The 20,471-nt window shown below is 44.1% G+C and overlaps 2 non-coding genes across 2 annotated transcripts; one reads left to right on the forward strand and one right to left on the reverse strand.

Annotated features, from left to right (window-relative positions):
• Positions 1–9,027: 9,027 nt before the first annotated feature.
• TRNAQ-CUG (transfer RNA glutamine (anticodon CUG)) lies at positions 9,028–9,099 on the forward strand. The gene has a single exon. It is a non-coding gene; the product is annotated as a tRNA-Gln (tRNA).
• A 2,323-nt stretch (positions 9,100–11,422) lies between these two features.
• On the reverse strand, positions 11,423–11,494 carry TRNAQ-CUG (transfer RNA glutamine (anticodon CUG)). The gene has a single exon. It is a non-coding gene; the product is annotated as a tRNA-Gln (tRNA).
• Positions 11,495–20,471: the final 8,977 nt, after the last annotated feature.

A 20,471-nucleotide genomic window follows, 5' to 3' on the forward strand; every position in this document is an offset into this window, starting at 1 on the left:
ATGAAACAGGGGCTAATCCCACGCTAGGGAGGTGACTCGTATAAGAAAATTTCAATACACTAAGAGAAGAAAATCGGTTATGACCTCAAGTCAAAATGAAGGGGAGCTCGAGAGGGTAAGGCACTCTCTATCCCCGATTTACAGTTACATAATAAGAAACTTTTACATAAGCCGGCACTAAGCTACATTTTTCGAAAGGTAGGTTACATAGAAAAGGTTACGGACCTCCCCCGAGGGCTAAACTGCTGAGCTAGCAAGAATTAAAGATGTTAAAAGGCCATTACCTTGTAGAAGAGCTGCTGGCGGATGAAAGAGGCGCTTCCCGCCTCCTGCTATACTTCCATACACTAAGCTAGATGTTGTACGAGTGGCCGAGAGACAAGAAAATCAGCAGTTTTTATACCCTCGTGGAAGATACGAGACCTTTCATGAATAATTAAGACTCACCCACATGCGTTTATTGGCCGGCTAAAGTTTACACATCAAATGTGAAGAAGAAGGACACGATTAGTCCAAAATTAATTAAAGAAATTCGGGATTGGCTAAGTTCAAACCTGGCGGAAAGAAAGATTAATATTGCCAACCTACAAATGAAAGAACGAAATTTAGTTATAGGAAAACTTATGAGTATAAAATACCTTCAAGAAGTGTTCCGTCACTTCGCACCAGGGTGCATGATCATAGTTTTTGGTAGTGACATCTGTGAGAGAATGCCCAAACTTCTTGATAATTAGTAAAAAAACCAATTCGAAATTAACACAGTGACATCTTCTGATAAACGGTTGAATTAATTCAGTTTTAAAGTTCAGAGTTTTAGGTGTAGAGGAGTACTTTCATCATCATCATCATCATCATCATCATCATCATCATCATCATCATCATCTGTTTACCCTCCAGGTTCGGTTTTTCCCTCGGACTTAGCGAGCAGTGTCCTGGAGTTTCAGACTCTTGGTCGAGGGATACAACTGGGGAGTATGACCAGTACCTCGCCCAGGCGGCCTCACCTGCTATGCTGAACAGGGGCCTTGTGGAGGGATGGGAAGATTGGAAGGGATAGGCAAGGAAGAGGGAAGGAAGCGGCCGTGGCCTTAAGTTAGGTACCATCCCGGCATTCGCCTGGAGGAGAAGTGGGAAACCACGGAAAACCACTTCCAGGATGGCTGAGGTGGGAATCGAACCCACCTCTACTCAGTTGACCTCCCGAGGCTGAGTGGACCCCGTTCCAGCCCTCGTACCACTTTTCAAATTTCGTGGCAGAGCCGGGAATCGAACCCGGGCCTCCGGGGGTGGCAGCTAATCACACTAACCACTACACCACAGAGGCGGACAGAGGAGTACTTTCAGGCGGAAAATTCAAATGTGCGGCGTAGCCTATAGGTGTACCAACCGGTACAATTATTATTATTATTATTATTATTATTATTATTATTATTATTATTATTATTATTATTATTATTATTATTATTATTATTTCCAAGCCTGTGGTGTAATGATTAGTGTGTTTAGCTGCCAACCCCCGTAATCCCGGGTTCGATTCCCGGCTGTGTCACAAAATTTGAAAAGTGATACGAAGTTTGGAACGGAGTCCACTCAGCCTCGATAGGTCAACTGAGTAGAGGGGGATTTGATTTCCATCTCAGCATCCTCGAAGTGATTTTCCGTGGCTTCCCATTTCTTTTACAGTCATGTACCGGAAAGCTACCTAACTTAAGACCAGGGCCGCTACCTTCCCTCTTCCTTGCCTATTCCTTCCAATCTTCCCATTCCCTAAAAGGCCATTGTTAAGAATAGCAGATGAGACCGCTTGGGCGATATACTTGTCCTGCTACAAAGATATATCCCCGGCAAAATAACACACCTCCAGGACAGAGCTCTCTCCGCGTAGTTTATGCAGTACTAGCTGATGTACCCGTGTTTCGCTACGGTATTATACATTGTATACAGAATTCTAAATTAGGTAGTGTACACGTTGTGAGCAAGACTGTATTAAATTGCATAGCTCTTAACGTTTCCCTGAATACGGGACGGGGAAATCACCTAACGTCTTTTCTCAAATGAAGATTGGGTTGCGGAATTTCCATTGTAATGATAGGCCCACTTGCCTACCATCAGTCACAATCATGTTGGGGAATTTCATTATAATGGCAGACACTCACTCTCCACCTGCCTTTTTAGAACCTAAGAAAGACTGTCTTAGTGGTTATCCCAACTGAAATGAACATGGGTCATGACAATGACGTCAGTAGGAATGGCGCGATTAAAATCAATGCTTTCATATTAAATACTCGATCAAATGAAAAAACACACATTTTCTCACTTTTAACGAACAGTACTACGCTGTCGATCTAACAGTCCAAAGTGAAAGAGCTGAATTGACCAGGCCGCAGACAACCGTGATCCGTGAACATTTATCGTCTTTTTTTTCGTTGGGGGGATTGGGGGGAGGGGGTGGAATGGTGGAGATTGCCAGGGCAAAAGCTATGCCAGTTTACTAATCTGTTTCCTAGGAGTGCCCTATGAGTCGCAAAATGTTAAATAACTACACTGGCGGCGGAAAAATCTAACTGATTTGGAGGCAAATGTTTCACTGCTAATTTGTAATAAAATGAATGTACAATTTAATAAAAGTGAAGAGGAAGAAGCTCTTCTTAAGAAACGGCTCTTTTCAGGGTTGAATTTTGAGTTATGTAGTGAAATGTGATGCTATCATTTAGAATAAGCCTAAATTATAATTCTAGACCAGGTCATACTATTACTACTACTACTACTACTACAGAAGCCACAATTCTCATTGTTGCCGGGGGTTCCCGGTACCGGTGAGGGTTTACAGCCCATCGACTTATTTAAGGCCTTGAGTGCTATTAAGTGTGCACACTGCTCATTCAAAACAGCGCGTTAGAGTAGGGATCGAATAGCTAGAATACTATGATGAGTCAGCAACATGGCGGTAAACAGTGATTTAGTTATTTCTCCGAGTGGTGATATGTTTGGTAATAATATGTGTATAAAGTGCAATGGATCTATTCACGGAAGTAATGATAGTCTTAATAGTCTTAATGCTTCTTATGAGTGGGTATTGAAGAATACGTTTGGTAGCGAAGTGTCGGATCCGGTAGACGATCTCGTTTCCGATAACCTCACTTTGGACTCCTCGCATTTGAGGTTCAGAATAAGAGATCTGGAACTTGAACTCTCATCCAATGATGAAATAATTAAAATGTTATCAACGGATCTAGAAAATGCTCTGCTGGAATTGAAGAACTTTAAACAAAATAATGTTGAAATGCCGAGACAATACGAAAATGATTTTAAAGAGGTTAAGTCGAAGAATGTTCGGCCTAACCGGAAACATGTTGCATTTAAAGATTCTGTAAATAGTAATATAGTAACACAAAACAGTTTTCAAGCATTAGAATGCAATGATCATGAGGCAATCATAGAACATGACTCAGCTGCAGTGTCGAAAAGACAAAAAAATCCCGTCGGCGACCGGTACGTAAACAAGCCCGTACAGTAATAGTGGGGGTCTCGATGATAAGAAATGTTGGACCCGAAGTGGAAGAGGGAATTGCGTACTGCTATCCAGGCATACGAGTGGGTCAACTTACTGAACATGTAAACAGTGACAGTATTAAAGAAGATCCTGAAGCCCTGATAGTTCATATTGGCACAAATGACCTTCATAATTTCTCAACACCTAGTGACATAATGGCCGAAACTGATAGGCTTATTACTACGATAAAAAGGAGGTTTCCAGCGGCAAAGCTTTGTCTCAGTGGCGTTTTATATCGGCATGATGTTGATTATCGCTATATAGACGCTGTAAACTCCACTCTTGACTGGTTATGCCGAAATGGAGATGTCCTTTTTGTCGATGGTAATAGTTGGCTTACAGGTAGTGATTTTAGAAAAGATGGGCTACACCTTAACAGAAAAGGAACCTCTAAGTTTGGTAAACTTCTCAATAGAATATCTAGTAGAATGCTCTCGGGAAACTAATTAAGAAAATGAGGGGGGATGCTAATCCTAATGGCAAAAACTTAAGTGATACAGAAAATGATTTAGAAAGTATAACTTATATCAGGAAAACAATACAAAATGTAGATAGGAAATCATTTCACAGAGATCATATACACTACTAAGAAAGCACCAAGGTTAGTTGAACACGTTAGAGGATACTATCAAAATGTAAATGGACTTCGAAGCAAACTAACTGAGCTTAAAATTTCTTCATGTTTAGCTGACTATGACTTCATGGTATTAACCGAAACAAACTTAAATGAAGAAATTAGTGATCTGAAACTCGGACTCGAAACGTATTTAATTTTCAGATGTGATAGGTCTTCTTTAACGAGTACGAAGGCATCCCATGGGGGGGGGGGGGTAATGATCTGTATTAATAAGAAGTTTAAACCTACTCTGATACCATGCATTAACACAATTGAACAGTTGTTTGTGTCCCTGACTTTTAACACCACAAAATTAATCATTGGTGCTGTATACATTCCACCCAAGTCTCCTGTCCAAAAATATTTCGAACATTGCAGTGCTGTTGAAAAAATTATGTCAAATCTTGACAACCATGTATTTCTCATTGTTGGTGACTACAATCTACCACATCTTAAGTGGATAGTAAATGAAGAAACATCTTCTGGCCTTATGTCAGTAGGTAACAACACTATGCAGACCAGTTTAGTTATAGACACTTTTTCTTATCTCTGTTTAAATTAGTTAAATGCTATCCCAAATTTTCTGAATCACTTTCTTGATTTGGTTTTCAGTAACTCCAGTTCCATTGAAGTAAAATCTAGTAATGAAAGCATTGTCCCCTTCGATAGACACCACCCAGCATTAGAGATTTCTTTACCTATAAATGAGCTACACAATTCCTTGCCTGCTGATAGTTTTTACTTTGACTTTTTAAATGGTGACTATAATGGACTAAATTATTATCTGTCACACTTCAGCTGGAAGGAGATGTTTCAAAATGTATCCATTGATAAAACAGTAGAAATCTTCTATTCAGTACTACATTATGGCATGGAACTTTACATCCCTATACGGAATTTTAAGATTCCCATATTCCCAAAGTGGTTTAATCATAAATTGAAGTCCCTGACTATTGAAAAGAAGAAAGCACACAAGCGATACAAAATATCAGGTCTCAATAGTGATTATCAGCATTTCTCGAAATTAAGAAATTAATGTAAGTCTGAATCTAAATCTTGCTATACAATGTATGTCTCCAACTGTGAACGAAGTATTACTTACAATCCACGGAAATTCTGGCAATATCTAAGTTATAAAAGGTCATGTAATAATATTCCTCCAACAATGAATCTTAATGAAGTTACAGCAGATACTGGAGAAAATATTGTCAGTCTTTTTGCTAACCACTTTTCATCCGTTTATTCTTCTTATCAGAATAGTAGTAGTATGTCATATGATTATCCTTTCTCTGTCAATCTATCAGTTATAAACATTAGTAAGACAGAAATTTACAACAAACTGATATCTCTGGAATTATAGAAAACTGTCGGACCTGATGGTGTTTCAACGTACCTGCTCAAGTACTGCTCATTTATTTTATGTGAAGCACTCTTTTATCTGTTCAACTTATCATTCAACCAAGGCGTTTTTCCAGTGGAATGGAAGAAATAATTTGTTAGTCCAGTTTTCAAAAATGGTGATAAAACTAAAACAATATAGACCAGTTATAATTTCTTCTCATATTTCCAAAATTTTTGACTCAATAATAGACAAAATCACACCTCTCTTTAGAAACATCATCATTGATGAGCAACATGGATTCTTTTCAGGACGGTCAACCTGTAGCAATCTTCTTTTATTCTATCAGTTCCTCTTGGATGCAATAGAGAACCACTCCCAAGTGGACTGCATTTATACAGACTTCTCAAAAGCTTTTGACACTGTCGACCACGATATCTTGCTGCAAAAACTAACAGGCTACGGAATTAATGGGCCTCTCCTCTCATGGTTTGAATCGTATCTTAAAAATCGCCTGCAGATTTTTAAAATAAGGAATCATTTTTCTGCACCTATTATTGTTACCAGTGGAGTTCCTCAAGGGTCTCACCTTGCGCCCTTACTTTTTACTCTCTACATAAATGGCATTAAAAATATACTTAAGAATTCTGGATTGCTCTTGTTTGCTGACGATGCAAAAATGTTTATGCAAATTAATTGTCCACTTGATTGTTTAAAACTTCAAAAAGATTTACATCATCTGGAAAAGTACTGTTTTCAAAATGGGTTGAAACTTAATCATGAGAAATGTAAAATAATATCGTTTTTTAAAAACAAGAAGAAAATATAATTTCAGTACAAATTTAGTAATAACAACATTCTAACTCCTGTTTCACAAGTTAATGACCTTGGTTTTATTCAGCTATAACCTATCGTTTAATGAACATATTGAAAATATTTGTAAGAAAGTATTTCAAAGATTGGGTTGCATTACTAGATATTCTAGAGAATTTTCAAACTTAGCTACCTATCGATTGCTGTATGTGTCTATGGTACGCCCTATACTAGAATACTGACAACCTGTTTGGAACCCTTCTCATCAGACCTCTGTCCATAGATTAGATTCAGTACAACATAAATGTCTTCGTTTACATTCATTTAGAGCAGGATTCTCATATGATAATGTTGATTATACATCCTTACAACAGTCCTTAAAAATGCATAGCCTGTCACAACGCCGTGAATTATTGGATTCACTCTTCATTTTTAAATTGCTTCATTCCTTGATGAATTGTCCACAGCTCCTTGCAAAAATTAACGTACATGTACCAGACAGACGCACAAGGTTCAAGAATACATTGTCTACAAATTGGCATAGAACTAACTACGCATTCAGTGGGCCGATTGAACGAATGTCAAGATCTCTAAACAAAGTGGATATTGATATATTTAACTGCTCATTGTCAAAATTGAGAAATCACTTACATAATCTCCAGAATTGACTATTACTTTCCTGTGATTACTTGTAATGTAACCTGTGTTTATATCTGTACATATTTTTAGTGTGTTTTGTTTTGTTTTGTTTTGTTTTGTTTTGTTTATTCTTCTCTACTGTTATGTAAAAGGGTATTACCGTTAATAAAGTATTATTATTATTATTATTATTATTATTATTATTATTTTTATTATTATTATTATTACAGTATGTTACGTACCAGCAGTATCAGAAAATGTATGAACCAGAGGAATAGCATGCTAAAGAAGAAAGTTTTCTAACTCCCCAGCTATTTCCCACCAACATTCAGTCAGGCTGTTATACTCGGTACGCAGCAGTAATCCAATCTATCGGAGTTGAGCGGCAGCGTAAGAGACAAAGAACATCACAACAAACAATGGTCAATGTAATGTTATTGTTGATCAATGGTATGCGCTTTCGATGTTGTAGGCCTTCACATTTAGTTTTCTTCCGACTCTGAAATACCACTCTTATCATAGTCGGTACGGTAAAACTGAATAAAGCATAAATTATCGGAAATTCTATTCTCTATAAGTTTTGTTATGTACTACTTTTCGATAGGCCCAATAACATAAGTACTTAAAAAGTAAATTTTAGTCTCCTTCCCCTAAACTACAATTCCATATGTGTTATCATAGCCGGTACGGTAACAATGTATGACATAAATGATCGGAAATTTAATTCTATATAACTTTAGTTAGGCCTATGTAGTATTTAAGGATACGACCGCTAATATAAATATCTGAGAATTAAGTTTTAGGCCTTTCCCTAAACTACCATTTCACTCAGCGTGAATAAAATGATGTATAGCCTAGATTGTAGTGGCTTATCCTCCGACTTCACGTACCGATTTTCATTAAATTCTCTCCATTCGTTTCTCGTGATGCGTGTACATAAATACGTACAGACAGACAGAAATTAAGGAAAAGTAAAAAGTGCATTTCCTTATTACTGTGGGCATGACGGATGCAGAAATACAATTCTTTTCAAATTTTGATTAATGTACAGACAAAACTCTTATTATATACTTTATATATATATGTCCGTCTCTGTGGTGTAGTGATAAGTGTGATTAGCTGCCAGCCCCGTAGGCCCGGGTTCGATTCCTGGCTCTGCCACGAAATTTGAAAAGTGGTGCGAGGGCTGGAACGGGGTCCACTCAGCGTCGAGAGGTCAACTGAGTAGAGGTCAGCCATCCTGGAAGTGGTTTTCCGTGGTTTCCCACTTCTTCTCAGGCAAATGCCGGGATGGTGCCGAACTTACGGCCACGGCCGCTTCCTTCCCTCTTCCTTGTCTATCCCTTCCAATCTTCCCATCCCTCACAGATTAAGAAGATATATAGATATAGATTGTTGTCCTGTTCATCTCTGGTTACTTATTCATATTGTTACGTGCCATAGAAAATATCTCAATAATATAAAGTGCTCGTTTACATAACATTCAGCGGCGTCAGCAGCACAGCCACACCACAGAAATTTAAACCGCCTATCACCCACTTCCCTCGGTGAGCCAACATGGGACAGACCAATGGTGTAAGAAATAAAAAGCAACACTGACCAATGTGGCTGAAGTCAAAAATTACAAAAAACATTCGCCTGTCGTAGTACTTTCTCCTAAAGTATATAAACTCGATTTCAAATGCCAGCATGCATTCACTGATTTTTTTAAAAATTTGTTTTACGTCGTACCGACACAGATAGGTCTTATGCGAGGATGGGAGAAGAATGGGCTAGGAGCTGAAAGGAAGCGGCCGTGGCCGCATGCACAGTCGGTCCGCCCTTTTGACGTGTTATTGGATACACTCGCCTTAATTTAGCTTTGAGAAAAACCGGTTGCGCTTTTCCATATACGAGTAATGCTGAAATCGTGTTCTTCTTGTACAACATGCCGGGTAAACAGCATGTAGTGCTTATCCGCATCGAGACGTCCCCTCCTTGCGCAATCCTATTTGTGACAACTGTTTCTGGTTGGCATTATTCCCAACGCTCTGTATAACTGACGCTCAGTAGCATAATTCCTTGCAAGGTTCCATGGTGTAATGGTTAGCACTCTGGACTCTGAATCCAGCGATCCGAGTTCAAATCTCGGTGGGACCTACGGTTTTAGTATTTATCTTTATTTCCTGTTTTGGTGTAAAATGTTCTATATATGAACATAGAATGGTTCCTATTATTGGGAATATGCGTTGTACTCCCTTCTGCTTCTTCTTCTGTATCTGTTTACCCTCCAGAGTTGTTTTTCCCTCGTACTCAACGAGGGATCCCACCTCTACCACCTCAAGGGCAGTGTCATGGAGCTTCAGACTTTGGGTCGGGGGATAAAACTGGGGAGAATGACCAGTACCTCGCCCATGCGGCCTCACCTGCTATGATGAACAGGGGCCTTGTGGAGGGATGAGAAGATTGCCTGGAGGAGAAGTGGGAAACCACGGAAAACCACTTCCAGGATGGCTGAGGAGGGAATCGAACCCCCGTCTACTCACTTGACCTCCCGAGGCTGAGTGGACACCGTTCCAGCCCTTGTGGCCTTAAGGCCTTATGTTAGGTACCATCCCGGCATTTGCCTGGAGGAGAAGTGGGAAACCAGGGAAAACTACTTCCAGGATGGCTGAGGAGGGAATCGAACCCACCTCTACTCAATTGACCTCCCGAGGCTGAGTGGACCCCGTTCCAGCACTCGTACCACTTTTCAAATTTCGTGGCAGAGCCAGGAATCGAACGCCGGGCCTCCGGAGGTGGCAGCTAATCACACTAACCACTACACCGCACAGGCGGGTAAGCCCTTCCTACGGACATTTTATTGTTTTTATTGACATGGCATTTTTTCTGTCCGCCTCTGTGGTGTAGTGGTTAGTATGATTAGCTGCCACCCCCGCAGGCCCGGGTTCGATTCCCGACTCTGACACAAAACTTAAAAAGTTGTACGAGGGCTGGAACGGGGTCCACTCAGCCTCGGGAGGGCAAAGGAACTTCCGTGCTTTCCCAGGCAAATGCCGGGATGGTACTTAACTTAAAGCCATGGCCGCTTCCTTCCCTCTTCCTTGTCTAGCCCCATCACCCCACAAGGCCCCTATACAGCATAGCAAGAGAGGCTCCCTGGGCGAGGTAATGGCCCTCCTCAACAGTTGTATTCCCGATGCAAAGTCTCACGCTCTAGGACATTGCCTTGAGCTGGTAGATGTGGGATCCCTCGCTGAGTCCGAGGGAAAATCAAACCTGGACGGTAAACGGATTGAGAAAGAAAGAAAGAAAGAAAGAAAGAAAGATCAATTAATAGGTTGTGATAATCAGTATAGGCCCTAAACTTCGTCTCACAAAATACTTTTGCCTTAAATGTAGGATAATTCCATAATGTCCTCGCCTTTGGTGTAATGAAGAAGATAACCTGTAGAGATTTTTAATTAAAACGCAAGGTCCCACGGAGATTTGAACTCGATTCACAGTCCAGAGTGCTAAACCATTACACCATGGAATGACTCACATCTCATGATCCCATTTAGTTAGCACAAGCTGTAAAACAATGTCTGAAGCTTAATTTATACTTCCAAATAAAAGCTGCCAACCGGAAGTCGTCGTCAACAGATGACGTTACATTCTACATGTGGATCATATACCGGTATATCCGCCACCTTCATTTTATGAACACTGCCGACGGTCAACCCTTTACTATAATCCACCAATATAACGAGCTGGTCGTACGGTTAGGGGAGCGCGGCTGTGAGCTTCCATCCGTGAGATAGTGGATTCGAATCCCACTGTCGGCATCCCTGAAAATGGTTTCCCGTGGTTTCCCATTTTCACACCAGGCAAATGCAGCGGATGTACCTTAATTAAGGCCACGATCGCTTTCTGTCCGCCTCTGTGGTGTAGTGGTTAGCGTGATTAGCTGCCACCCCCAAAGGTCCGGGTTCGATTCCCGGCTCTGCCACGAAATTTGAAAAGTGGTACGAGGGCTGGAACGGGGTCCACTCAGCCTCGGGAGGTCAAGTGAGTAGAGGTGGGTTCGATTCCCACCTCAGCTATCCTCGAAGTGGTTTTCCGTGGTTTCCCACTTCTCCTCCAGGCGAATGCCGGGATGGTACCTAACTTAAGGCCACGGCCGCTTCCTTCCCTCTTCCTTGCCTATCCCTTCCACAAGGCCCTTGTTCAGCATAGCAGGTGACGCCGCCTGGGCGAGGTACTGGTCATACTCCCCAGTTGTATCCCTCGACCAAGAGTCTGAAGCTCCAGGACACTGCCCTTGAGGCGGTAGAGGTGGGATCCCTCGCTAAGTCCGAGGGAAAAGCCGAACCTGGAGGGTAAACAGATGATGATGATCGCTTTCTTCCAACTCCTAGGCCTTTCCTATCCCATCGCCATAAGAACTGTCTGTGTCGGTGCGACGTAAAGCCAGTAGCTGTTTATTTCAAGTTAAAATTGAAGGTCCCACCGAGATTTGAACTCGGATCGCTGGATTCAGAGTCCAGAGTGCTAACCATTACACCATGGAACCCTACTGCCTGCGCATCAGCGGAGATAGCACACAGTCATTGGCTCAAGATCTGGGTATAATTAGAACCTCACTGCGAAGGTGCCAACGAGAAGAAGTTACTATCAGTTCATTACAGGAGTACAACCATAGCAGTTAACGTCTTCTTAATCTGTTTACCCTCCACCTCCCACCCCAGGGTCGGTTTTTCCCTCGGAATCAGCGAGCGATCCCACCTCTACCGCCTGAAGGGCAGTGTCCTGGAGCTTCAGCTTTCCCATTAGGGTTACAACTGGGGAGTATGACCAGTACCTCGCCCAAGTGGCTTCACCTGCTATGCTGAACAGGGGCCTTGCGGGGGGATGGGAAGATTGGAAAGGATAGACAAGGAAGAGGGAAAGAAGAGGCCGTGGCCTTAAGGAGGTACCATCCCGGCATTTTCCTGGAGGAGAAGTGGGAAACCACGGAAAACCACTTCCAGGATGGCTGAGATGGGAATCGAACCCACCTCTACTCAGTTGACCTCCCGAGGCTGCGTGAACTCCGTTCCAGCACTCGTACCACTTTTCAAATTTCGTGGCAGAGCCGGGAATTGAACCCGGGCCTCAGGGGGTGGCAGGGAATCACACTAACCACTACACCACAGAGGCGGACTCTGTCAAATTTATTGTACAATAATTTAATTTTATAACATTTCTGTTGGTCACGGTCAAATTCAAGTTTTATAAAACCTTTGATAAAACTTTTCATAAAATAGGACATGTTCTATTCCGTAAAATTAATTTTACGAAACGAACCAATCAGCGAAGCTGACATCACGATGATACTGGCGCTACGTCGTGAGAAGATTGTGAAGCTCGATTTAAACAAACACTTCTTTCTAAAATGACAGGCTCCGGGTCGACTAAGGAAGCTGTTAGTGTCTTACTGACGAATACCAGAAATATCCTTGTTTGTACGAAGTTAAAACGCCACTTACCCGCAACAGCTGCTGCTGCTTAAATGCTTTCATTCCCCACCCTGAAGGGGTGGGGCGGGCCACCTAGAGGGTGTCGCCCTCTCTCTGGCCAAGAGATGCGGGCGGGTTGGGGAGATGTGATGGAAGAAGGAGGTGGGTAAAGGATGTGGAGAGTTAGGAGATGGGAGGGGAATTGCGTCTATTCCTAAGTATTTATTCTTTATTGAAGTGAGAATACAGTTGTGATTATGTCAAAATGAGCTGTGAACAAAGAGGAGAGGGGTTATACAAGGTGAGAGGAAAATAAATGAAGGGCAAGGGTGTTATAAAAGGAGGAGAAGCTAACAAGCGAAGTTAGAAGAAGGCGAAGGATATCAAAAGAGGGAGGTGGGGGAAAGTAAGGAGGTGGGGGCGGGAAGAAATAAGGATGAAATGATGGAGGAGGTGGTTGGGGAGGTGGGGCCGGCCGGGGACTACTTCGAGGTGTGGAGGGATGAGATGAAGGTTGTGGAGGTGAGCGAGATGGTTCTATGCGGTGATGACGGCCGTTGAGGTGGATCCCGGTGGCGATGAGGCGTTCAACGTCTTCAGCAGTCGGCAGATGAAGGCGGACGAGATAGGTGGGTCCAGCGGAGTTATAGATCCGAAAGGCTCGGCGCACTGGTATCCCTGTCTGGCGGAGTGTTTGGATGATAGATGCTGATGGAAGACTGGGCTCCACACCGCAGACGACACAGCTAAAGGTGGTAGTGCCGGTGGAAGGCGGTGGGACCAATGGTGGCTGTACCAAGTTGCCAGGAGTATCTTGATGGGAATATCCCTCTTCAGATGATGGAAGTGATGAGCGCTGGGGGTGTGTGGGGTCAGTGGAGGGAGGTAAGGGGAAAGGAAATGTCATGAGAGGGGAAGGATGAGTGGTAACAGTAGTAGTGATAGGAAGGGAAGAGGAGGTGTGAACTGAGGTGGTAATGGTGGAGGTAGCAGTGGTTAGAGTAGTGGCAGAGGTAACAGGAGGGAAGGACAAAGGGGGCGGGGGTGAGCAGTAGGGAGGTGGTGTGGTCGTAGCGGGCGGATCGATGGTTCCAGGCGGAGGGTCGTCGGTGTCCGGTAGCTCAGCCAAAAGATCCTCTGGAGTAGGTTCAACTGTATAGAGATGGTTGTCGATGCGTGCGCCATTCTTGATGATGGTAGAGACGTCGGCTGGAGTGGATAAATAGAGAAGTACATCGGATAGTGGTTGAGCTTCGTCGTCGACTACCCGGCAGGCACCATAGGCACCCGCCGGACGAAGAGCAGCGAGGACATCTTGGTCTGAGAAGACGAGAGGAACGTTGCGGGCAAGGCAGGTGTAGAGCATTGTGGGAAGGCCGACCTCCTACGTGGTGCCAGCCTATATGCTTTGTTGTCTCGGCAGGGTGATAAGTAAAGTTGAGCAGTCACCCGGCCGAAGAAAAAATATGCGTTGCGTTGAAGCAGAGGAGAGCAGTCGTCGTGTCCCCAACCAGAGCTCTTGAATGTTAAAAGCCTCTTGGAGTTGTTCGTGTCTCCCCGCAACAGAAATGCAAGAAGAGAGGCAGAAAGCACAATCGCCGAATTCCTATATGATTGCTGGTCTTTTAATCTCAACTAATTTTTACCGAGTACAGAAATCCTGTACCTTCTTCTCTTCCTTTGATCCAATCCCGAATCCAGCATTTCCTGGCATTTCTTTTCTTCCTTTTTACCACTGTACAACATATAGTTGCAGCGAATACATCAACTTTTTGCTTTGTTTGTTGGAGCCATACTCTTAATCACACTGTAAGTTGAACAGCTGATTCTTGGTTTAAAAGTTTATCGATAGATCGCAGCTCACACACATCTTAGTTCAGAAGCGAGTTCATAGATGGCCATCCTGATGCTTCCACGGATTTTATAAAACAAATTTACCGTGAGCAACATAACTTGTTTTCACCTAATTTTTATAAAATGAATTGAACAACAGTCTGCCTCTGTGGTGTAGTGGTTAGCGTGATTAGCTGCCACCCCCGGAGGTCCGGGGAGGTCCCTGTTCAGCATGGCGAGAGGTACCTATGGCTGGGCGAGGTACTGGTACTCCTCTCTAGCTGTATCGCCGACCAAATGCCTCACACTCTAGGACACTGCCCTCACTGAGTCCGGGTGGAAAACCAACTCTGGAGACTAAACGGATTAAATAAATAAACTGTAACTAGGCGTATTTGAATGGATTAAAGAAGAATTCTTCAGTTAGTTCCAATGGTCTTATTAATTTTACAGGGTTCGGCGCCAAATGGAACACAGAACAATTCAGAACTTTCTTTATAAATAGCACCATGCATCTTCGATGTTTCGGTGTCCACCAAAAGAAAATTACTATCCTAACAGAGCCTCTATAATCTGTTCTAAGAATACTGTAAATCGCATATGGTTTTGGTAGCTAATTTGCTTGCATACGCTTTCCCATTAGGTAATTCAATTTCTGTGCTAACTGTAAACTGTCCCATGTGGACTCCAATATAAGGGCGTACATGTGTGCAAGCAGCGTGCCATCCATTACAATAACTGGTATTATTCTGCTCGGATGCGAATGTGCAGTGAATGATCCTATGTTATCAAAGGTCGCACCGATTCCCTTAAATACACAGAATCAGAAATATCTTTTGCATTATTTTGTGTGCTGATCTAATTGGTGCAAAAACAGTTCTCTCTCTGAAACAGTGGTAGAGTATCGACCTCCGGATCCAAAATTTAAGGGCTCTAACCCGGCAGAGATAGCCGGGTTTCTGAAGGGCGGAAGGAAGTCCATTCGGTAGGTTCTCCATGTCGTACGATGTCGGCATGCAAAAGATATCTGGCGACACATTTGGTGTTTACCCATCAAAATCAATTAAAACTCAGCCATAGATCGTCTATGAGAGATCAAGGTTACTCACTCCGCCATCTGGTACAGTAAAAGGGAATGTCGAAACTGACGCGCAGGCAGCCTTTGTTTTACAACTGGCTTAATGTCGCACCGACACAGATAGGTCATATGGCGACGATGGGAGACAAATGGACTAGGAGTGGGGAGGAAATGGCCTCGGCCTTAATTAGGACATAGCCCCACCATTTGCCTGGTGTGAAAATGGGAAACCACCGAAAATCATCTTCAGGGCTGCCGACAGTGGGGCTCGAACCCCCTGTCTCCCAGATGCAAGCTCATAGCTGCGCGCCTCTAACCGCACGGCCAACTCGCCCGGTCATACGATGGCAGCATGAGAACGATAGAAATGATCGCCATTAAAGTCCGACTCGTTCGCTCAACGGTCAGCGTACTGGTCTTCGGTTCAGAGGGTCCCGGGTTCGATTCCCGGGCGGGTCGGGGATTTTAACCTTAATTGGTTAATTCCTACGGCACGGGGGCTGGGTGTATGTGTTGTCTTCATCATCATTTCATCCTCATCACGACGCACAGGTCGCCTACGGGAGTCAAATAGAAAGACCTGCACCTGGCGAGCCGAACCCATCCTGGGATATCCCGGCACTAAAAGCCATACGACATTTAATTTCATCGCCATTAAAGGGAAGTAAGAATATATATTAGACCCCACAGTAAGTTTTGAACTGCACTCCGACCAACCAGACGAAGTAGACAGAGAAAAGAAGTCTATTTACCTTCCTACAGTGCCGTATTACACTGAAGAAAATGGAAATTGCAACACCCAGAAGGAGTGGTGCTACATTGCTGGAATTGAACATGCAGGACGAAGGTTCGTTTGTGATTCGATGATTACACTTTCAGGTCTCTCTGACCGCAAGGTTGAACAACAATCAGTGCAGGATGTGCCCACCACGAACTGCAATTCATTGATAAATTCGTCGAGGCTTGGAGTCAATAAGGCCCTGGATCGCTTCCTGAGTAATTGTGGCCCATGCTTGCTGCACTGCACGGGTCAGTTGTTCCAGAGTTGTGGGTGGCTGAGGACGGTTGGCCAGTTGTCGACCCATGATGTCCCACACATGCTCAATACGACTGAGGTCCGGGGATCTGGCGGGCCATTCTAGTGATTTCACATTAAAGCCAATAGCTCCCCAGACCGCAATGCTTGGTGTTGGCCCCGTGTCTTCTCGACAATAAGATCTGGGCGGCCACTCTCCCCGGTACGTCGGCGCACACGATTCCGGCGATCACTGAGGGCAAGACAGAAGCGCGATTCATCACTAAAGACGACCCTATGCCATTCGTCGACCCACGTTGATCTTTCTCTACATCAGGCCAGCCTTACACGTCGCTGTTGTGGGGTCAATGAAACACCTTCTGCAGGGACACGGGCTCGTAAGCCAGTTGCACGCAGGCGATTACCAACTGTTTGTTGTGTAACGTGGGGTGCCACAGCTGCTCGAATTTGCGCTGTTGTTGCATGGGGTTCCATCCGGGCCATCCGATTGATGCGGCGAACCCCTCTCACAGTTGTCTGTCGCGCTGGGTCTGTGCCAGGTCTACGAGTGTGGGTACCTTCATTTGACCACTGCTGCCATACACGTTGTACCGTAGATGCCTGTCGGCCAACACGTCCAGCGACAGTCCTTAGCGATAATCCAGCCTCACACAGCCCAATTATCCGAGCCCTCTCAAACGGCGACAGTTGTTGATAGCGTGCTCTTCTCTGTCGTCGAGGCATGTTTGAGCGGGAACACTTCCCTGCACAGACTGCAAGTTAACTACGCTACACCAGAGTCCGTATACTGGAGTTGATTCCTCCTCGATCAATCACGTGGGGAGACCTGTAGCAACAATCCGATGGGTCTGAAACTTTGATCGTTTACATACCTACATGGCATCGTTCCATATCTTGAAAATCAACACAAACGACCAATGGCTTCTTGGTGTTGCAATTTCCATTTTCTTAAGTGTATATGAATAAATACGAGGTGGGCGGCGTAGAAATGAGGGATGACATGCATAGGAAATCAGTTCATACAATGAGGACCGGATGGGAGAACATTGAATATTGTTGCTGCTACCTAACAGTACACACAGATGTAATAGGAACGGTGATTCTAATGTGTCGTGTATCGGATCACTGTATCAATTCAGTAATGTGACCGGAATAAAAGAAACTTGATTGATTCAGTAAATTTAATCGAATATCCCGTCACTAGCCTGGCAAGCGCTCCCGCTATCCCTAAGTACTGTGATATTCGGTGAATGTATGTCAGATAGGCGGATGTAGGCCCTATATTGTTAGTGGTGGCAGGTCGGGCTGAGCGAAAGGTGTGCTGATTGTGAAATCGGACTGATGAAGCAAAGTCGGCGTTCACACCCGTTTTAATCACAAACAGGGCCTCGACCTGTCACCAGTAACATGATGACAGAAATTATATTATGCAGGCCTTTTTTTTCGCTAGTGGCTTTACGTCGCACCGACTCTGCTAGGTCTTACGGTGACGATGGAAGAGGAATGGCCTAGGAGTTGGAAGGAAGCGGCCGCAGTCCCAGAATTTGCCTGGTGTGAAAATGGGAAACGACGGAAAACCATCTTCAGGGCTGCCGACAGTGGGACTCGAACCCTCCATCTCCCGGATGCAAGCTCACAACCGCGCGCCTTTATCCACACGGCCAACTCGCCCGGTGGCCTATTTTGTAATAACAACACTTTGCCTACAGGTACATGTATTCACTTTTCTAGTCAAAATTAAGGCTCTGCTGCGTGTGATAGCACGTTATTACGTCATTACGTTAGGACTGCACAGTCGCTCAAAAAAGTAATGCGCGCATAGTATTGTATAAGATTCCTTTAGAGCAGGGCCTCTCAAACGCCCAAAATCTCACGCGTGCAGAGCGAGGCGCAAGAGCTCCGTGCACTGTGCATCGGTGCCGCTCGGTATGGCTCGGATCAACGCTTCGTCTCTGGGCTACTCGGCTAAGCTCGGCTCAACTCAGCCCGGATTTCGAGCGCTACGGCGCAAGTGGGGCAGAGGGAGACAGGCGAGAGAGGCGTGAGGAAAGAGAGAGTAAGCGCCATTGCTCCAAATCGAGGAGTGGGGGATCTGCACTCTGGTCAACCAAGCCAAGTCGTCTTTTGCACCGTGCACAGTGCATGCACCACGCGCATGCACCCTGAGAGGCCCTGCTTTAGAGCATGGCTCTCAGTGGCGGGAGTATCCGAGGAATGTTCGACTCGCCAATTCTGTAACTCTTTTTCCCGGTACACCCCTTCCGAGTGAGCTACATGTACCGCTGCGTGAGATTGTTGTCTGTAAGTTTAGCTGTCTAGGAATGAGAAGGAAGCGGCCATGGCCTTGAGAAAAGTACCATCCCGGCTGGATTTGAAATGGGAAGCCGCATAAAACCATTCGGAGGATGGTCGACGAGGTATTCGAACCCACCTGTCACCCGAGTACTGAGCTAGCAGACGTGCCGCAACGAACTGAGCTAACCTGTTCGGCATTGTAAAAGTTCTCCGCGGACACATTTTTGTCAATAGCAATTGAACCTATAGATGCAATCTTTCTTGTGGGTATCAACAGGGTTTATATGCACATGGGAGGTGAATTGTATTCTGATAATAATTAAAGTTAGGTCTAATAAAATATTAAGTGAGAGGAACATACAATACTATGTAATCATTCTTTTTCGTAAAGTGACTATACAATGGTGTGCCTCTGTGGTGCCTCTAGGAGGCTTGATATTGTAAATTAGAGAGCAAGTGCTCCAGGTATTAGGGGATTTCTGCCCTTTTGTAAATTTATGCCCCTCTGTAAAGTTGGAACTTGAAAATTAAAATTGTAAAACTAGGGGCTTGTAGCCCAAGAGTGTTAAAGTTTTGAAATCTTGGATTTTTTCTAAGCCTTTTTAAATTGCTATTTTATTGTTATCTCACTAAGTGAGAACTTGTTAACTTGTTGTTTTTTGAAAATAGAACCTTCCAGTTCACTTTAAATTCTTTCTTGACATAGTAGTTGGACCCATTCACCCCGGCACCTTCTTTCACCTCTGCTGATCCACCAACCACGGTAACAAAACCGAAAAATGAAGGAACTTTAGCAGCTAGCCTGTGCAGTCGAGGACATTGCTGTTAAAGTATTTTATAAAAATCGTGTATATTTTGGGGATGCAGAAAAAGTCGTTGAGCCGGGTGTTGCACTGCAGATCTATCAGCCCAAGGTGGAAGAAAAGGTAAACATTCTCAGCCAAAAGCAACAAAGGTGTGATAAGTCAATAGAAATCAGCCTTGAGCCCTTCATAGTCTTGAAACCTCTTCCGGAATTTTTCCTGCAATGCTTGAAAGTGGCTGTGCTGTACGGCCTGACTGCTAACGTTTCCCTCCTTTTCGCCCCTCAACGCTAGCTATATCTGCGCTCGGCGCGCATATTAGGAACTTAGTCGGAGCGCTCGCGCCAGAGTAGCGCTGGTGGCCTGGCCTGGTCTGCAGCCTACAAACTAGAATTTCATTAAAAAATGTATATTTGGTGATTCATTCGGAACTCTCATGAATGAAATACAGAATATCACAAATTGCATAATTTACTTTTGAGTTCGGTTATAGCTGACGCCACTTCGATAATCTTTGCAACACAACTGGTTTTACGGAGAAAATATGAATAATAGTAATAATAAAGGAGTCTGATTCACCGAGGTGGAAAAGAATTTACAAGAACTGGAGTGTGGCATCTTGCAACGTGACCCTTTAAAGAAGAAACTTGGTAGGAAATTTCTTGCTAGTTGCTTTTTACGTCGCGCCGACACAGATAGGTCTTACGGCGACGATGGGACAGGGAAGGGCTGGGAGTGGGAAGGAAGCGGCCGTGGCCTTAATTAAGGTACAGCCCCAGCATTTGCCTGGTGTGAAAATGGGAAACCACGGAAAACCATTTTCAGGGCTGCCGACAGTGGGGTTCGAACCTACTATCTCCCGAATACTGGATACTGACCGCACTTAAGCGACTGCAGCTATCGAGCTCGATAAGAAGAAACTTGAAGGTCTACAGAATTTTCGAAGGAAACCTAAAATGAAGACAGGCAAGACGTGGACCGAAGAACGGAAGGGAGCTCACTGAAGA

Source organism: Anabrus simplex, chromosome 3 (genome assembly GCF_040414725.1).
Source record: "Anabrus simplex isolate iqAnaSimp1 chromosome 3, ASM4041472v1, whole genome shotgun sequence".
Taxonomy (NCBI): domain Eukaryota; kingdom Metazoa; phylum Arthropoda; class Insecta; order Orthoptera; family Tettigoniidae; genus Anabrus; species Anabrus simplex.